The 4825-nt window shown below is 38.3% G+C and overlaps 1 pseudogene; it reads right to left on the bottom strand.

Annotated features, from left to right (window-relative positions):
• Positions 1 to 258: 258 nt before the first annotated feature.
• On the bottom strand, positions 259 to 3405 carry LOC124082083 (RNA-binding motif protein, X chromosome-like; annotated as a pseudogene).
• Positions 3406 to 4825: the final 1420 nt, after the last annotated feature.

A 4825-nucleotide genomic window follows, 5' to 3' on the forward strand; every position in this document is an offset into this window, starting at 1 on the left:
TATTTTTTCTTTATGGAAAATTTGGTAAGCAACTGAGTGTATTGTACACCCTTTGCAGAGAAGATGTGAACCCTCCTTCCTGTCTACCACCTCCACCCCTTGAATAGATGTCACTTGGGCTGCTTGAACAGGTTTCCAACTTCCACCATCCCCATCCAGGGAGCTGTTGTAATCACCATAGCGACTGCTTCTGGTGAGCTGGTGGGTGTCCTCGGTGGGGATCCTTGTGTAGGTGGCTCCATGCAGGAGCTCCTGTCTCTAAGAGCTTCCAGCCCGATGATCAGAACCATCTCTATCAGGACTCCCCATAGCCCTCAAGATCACTATAGCTTTTAGAAGAATGTTCCCCTGGAGAATTACAATGGCGATAATCACATATGCATATGTATGCATGTTCTCCACATGGCTGAACGTGATTCTCTGCATCTCAGACTCTGCTTGCATAACTATCTTTAGCAGAGTAACCAGCATCTCTCGGTGACACATAATCATCTCTCCGTGAAGAGACTTGTTCCCTGCGTGGCCCTCTCCATAATTCTCCCAGGAGACACGGGGACCTCATCCTCCCATACTACTCTTGCTCTTGGTTGGAGCAGATGGAGCAGATCTTTAAGAGGAGGATCTCCACTTCTTGAAGTTGGATCTCTTTTAACAGGAAACAGCACCCTAGAAGAACTCACGCTGAGATTCAGAATATATCTATCATCATCCAAGTGTCCTGCACGTGAAGGACCCCTCTTGTTCCTCCACTTCCTCCTGTGCCACATCTCAGGCTTCTTGGAGGCCCTCTGTTTCTTGAAAGAGATGGTAGTCTTCACCTACTACCACCCTCAAAAGATGGTTTGTTGGCTCTCTCTCCTTTAATTGTTTTTCCATTCAAAGACTTTCCATTCGTATCTTTGGCAGCATCTTTAGCATCAGCTGGGCTTTGAAAAGTAATACAAGCAAAGCTTCTGGACTTGGTTTCCTTGTCTTTCATCAAAAGAACTTCCCGTATACTCCAAATTTCCCAAATACTACTTCAGGAGTTTTTTTTTTTTCTGGTCTCTGTATTTTTTTTTTAAATTTTTTTATTGGTTGTTCAAAACATTACAAAGCTCTTGACATATCATATTTCATACTTTAGATTCAAGTGGGTTATGAACTCCCATTTTTACCCCGTATACAGATTGCAGAATCACATCGGTTACACATCCACATTTTTACATAATGCCATATTAGTGTCTGTTGTATTCTGCTACCTTTCCTATCCTCTACTATCCCCCCTCCCCTCCCCTCCCATCTTCTCTCTCTACCCCATCTACTGTAATTCATTTCTCTCCTTGTTTTTTTTCCCATTCCCCTCACAACCTCTTATATGTAATTTTGTATAACAAGGAGGGTCTCCTTCCATTTCCATGCGATTTCCCTTTTCTCTCCCTTTCCCTCCCACCTCATGTCTCTGTTCAATGTTAATCTTTTCCTCCTGCTCTTCCTCCCTGCTCTGTTCTTAGTTGCTCTCATTATATCAAAGAAGACATTTGGCATTTGTTCTTTAGGGATTAGCTAGCTTCACTTAGCATAATCTGCTCTAATGCCATCCATTTCCCTGCAAATGCCATGATTTTGTCATTTTTTAGTGCTGCATAATACTCCATTGTGTATAAATGCCACATTTTTTTTTTATCCATTCATCTATTGAAGGGCATTTGGGTTGGTTCCACAGTCTAGCTATTGTGAATTGTGCTGCTATGAACATCGATGTGGCAGTATACGCTCTTTTAAGGTATTCAGGGAATAGTCCGAGAAGGGCAATAGCTGGGTCAAATGGTGGTTCCATTCCCAGCTTTCCCAGGAATCTCCATACTGCTTTCCAAATTGGCCGCACCAATTTGCAGTCCCACCAGCAATGTACAAGAGTACCCCTTTCCCCACATCCTTGCCAGCATTTGTTGTTGTTTGACTTCATAATGGCTGCTAATCTTACTGGAGTGAGATGGTATCTTAGGGTGGTTTTGATTTGCATTTCTCTGACTGCTAGAGATGGTGAGCATTTTTTCATGTACTTGTTGATTGATTGTATGTCCTCCTCTGAGAAGTGTCTGTTCAGGTCTTTGGCCCCTTTGTTGATTGGTTTATTTGTTTTCTTATTGTTTAATTTTTTGAGTTCTTTGTATACTCTGGATATTAGGGCTCTATCTGAAGTGTGAGGAGTAAAAATTTGTTCCCAGGATGTAGGCTCCCTATTTACCTCTCTTATTGTTTCTCTTGATGAGAAAAAACTTTTTAGTTTGAGGAAGTCCCATTTGTTGATTCTAGTTATTAACTCTTGTGCTATGGGTGTCCTATTAAGGAATTTGGAGCCCGACCCCACAGTATGTAGATCGTAGCCAACTTTTTCTTCTATCAGACGCAGTGTCTCTGATTTGATATCTAACTCCTTGATCCATTTTGAGTTAATTTTTGTGCATGGCGAGAGAAAGGGATTCAGTTTCATTTTGTTGCATATGGATTTCCAATTTTCCCAGCACCATTTGTTGAAGATGCTATCCTTCCTCCATTGCATGCTTTTAGCCCCTTTATCAAATATAAGAAAGCTGTAATTTTGTGGATTGGTCTCTGTGTCCTCTATTCTGTACCATTGGTCCACCTGCCTGTTTTGGTACCAGTACCATGCTGTTTTTGTTACTATTGCTCTGTAATATAGTTTGAAATCTGGTATCGCTATACCGCCTGATTCACACTTCCTGCTTAGAATTGTTTCTGCTATTCTGGATCTTTTGTTTTTCCATATGAATTTCATGATTGCTTTATCTATTTCTACAAGAAATGCCATTGGGATTTTGATTGGCATTGCATTAAACCTATAGAGAACTTTGGGTAATATCACCATTTTGATGATGTTAGTTCTTCCTATCCATGTACAGGGTATATTTTTCCATCTTCTAAGGTCTTCTATTTCTCTCTTTAGGGTTCTGTAGTTTTCATTATATAAATCTTTCACCTCTTTTGTTAGGTTGATTCCCAAGTATTTTGGTTTTTTTGAGGATATTGTGAATGGGGTGGTTGTCCTCATTTCCATTTCAGAAGATTTGTCACTGATATACAGGAATGCCTTTGATTTATGCGTGTTGATTTTATATCCTGCCACTTTGCTGAATTCATTTATTAGCTCTAGTAGTTTCTTTGTAGACCCTTTTGGGTCTGTTAGATATAGTATCATATCATTCAAAAATAGTGATAATTTAAGTAAGTACTTCTTTTCCTATTTTTATGCCTTTAATTTCTTTTGTCTGTCTAATTGCTCTGGCTAGTATTTCTAGAACTAAATTGAATAGAAGTGGTGAGAGAGGGCATCCCTGTCTTGTTTCTGGTCTCTGTATTGAGGTCTCCTATGAAAAGTCTCCCAGGCCCATCAGCTCCCATCGCTTTGCATTTCCTGGCTTTCAGGGTGCTTGGTGTTCTCTGTATCATTTTTCAGCTCCTGTGTAGCAGAAACAGGGACTCCTGATTGAGGACTGGAAGCTTAGAATGGGTTCAAAGAATCACTTATATAGCTCTTCGTGTGTATGTTCTAGACATTAATCCTTTGTCAGTTACAAGTGTGGCAAATATTTTCTTCCAGAGACTTGCCTTTTTAAAAATTCCCTTTATAAAGTCTTCTTATAGAATAGAACTAAATTTTTAAAATTTATTAGAAAGCATCATTCTTTCATGTTTTCATTTTGGTGTTTGGAGAAATCCTTCAAATATGAATCTTTGATAGACTCATATTTTGTCTTTTAAAATCTTAAAGTTTTGCCTTTGTTTTTCTTTAATACTTACATTCAGGATGTGTGCTAAAAATCCAATTTCATTTTTTCCATATGTATAATCAATGTCCTGGCTCTATTTACTGAAGAACCCATTTTTCCCTTGCTAATTTGCAATGCTGACTCAGATGTCCAGGAGGATTCCATTCGTGTGCTGGTCTGGGCCAAACTTGTTCTGTTCTAAGCAATTTGTCTCTTTCTGCATCAATACCACATTGTTCTAATTTCTGTAGCTTTACAATAATTCTTGGTATTTGTGAGGTAATTGCTGACATCTTATGCTTCACAAGTGTCTTGGCTGTTCTTTGCTTTTTTGCTCTTCATATAAATTTTACAATCAGTTTATCAAATATCACAAAAATCTTGTTGGGCCTCAACTGAAATTGCATCTATAAATCCACTGGGAGGGAAACAATGTCTTTGTTGTATTTAGATTATAGTCTATTTCTCTATTTGTTTAAGTTCTTTTAAAACTGTTTAAATATAGTTATATAATTTTTCTCATTAAATGTTTTTTTTTATCTTTTGTTAGTAATTCAGTCCTAGTTTTTAAATATTTTTTGAGTCTCTTTTTTTAAAGGGTCCATTTTCAAACTGTTTGTTGGTGGTATATAAAGATGCCAAAAATTAAAAATGCAAAAAAAAATTATTCTGAAATAATTGTAAGTTCACAGGAAGTTGGGAAGATAGTACAGAGGGCCTGTGTGCCTTTCACCGACTCTCCTACAATGGTTCCATCCTTTATAAATGTCGTATGATATCAAAGTCAGGAAACTAACACTGGTATGTGTGTATATAGTTCTGTTGTATCACTTGGGTAGATCTGGATAAGCAGCACTGATATCAAAGGGTAGAATTGTTCTATCCCAACAAGACTCTACCTGGAGCTAACCCCTGTTTTGTTCTGTCCACCAGTTGCTTCCTTCCCCATTATCATTAACCTCTGGCCACTAATCTTTTGCCCATTTCTACAACTTTATCATTTTAAGAATTAAATATAATGGAACCATTCAGCATGTGACAGATATTGGCTT

Source organism: Marmota monax, unplaced genomic scaffold (genome assembly GCF_021218885.2).
Source record: "Marmota monax isolate L192 unplaced genomic scaffold, Marmota_monax_Labrador192_F-V1.1 WCK01_AAM20220418_F8-fsc00044, whole genome shotgun sequence".
NCBI classification, from domain to species: domain Eukaryota; kingdom Metazoa; phylum Chordata; class Mammalia; order Rodentia; family Sciuridae; genus Marmota; species Marmota monax.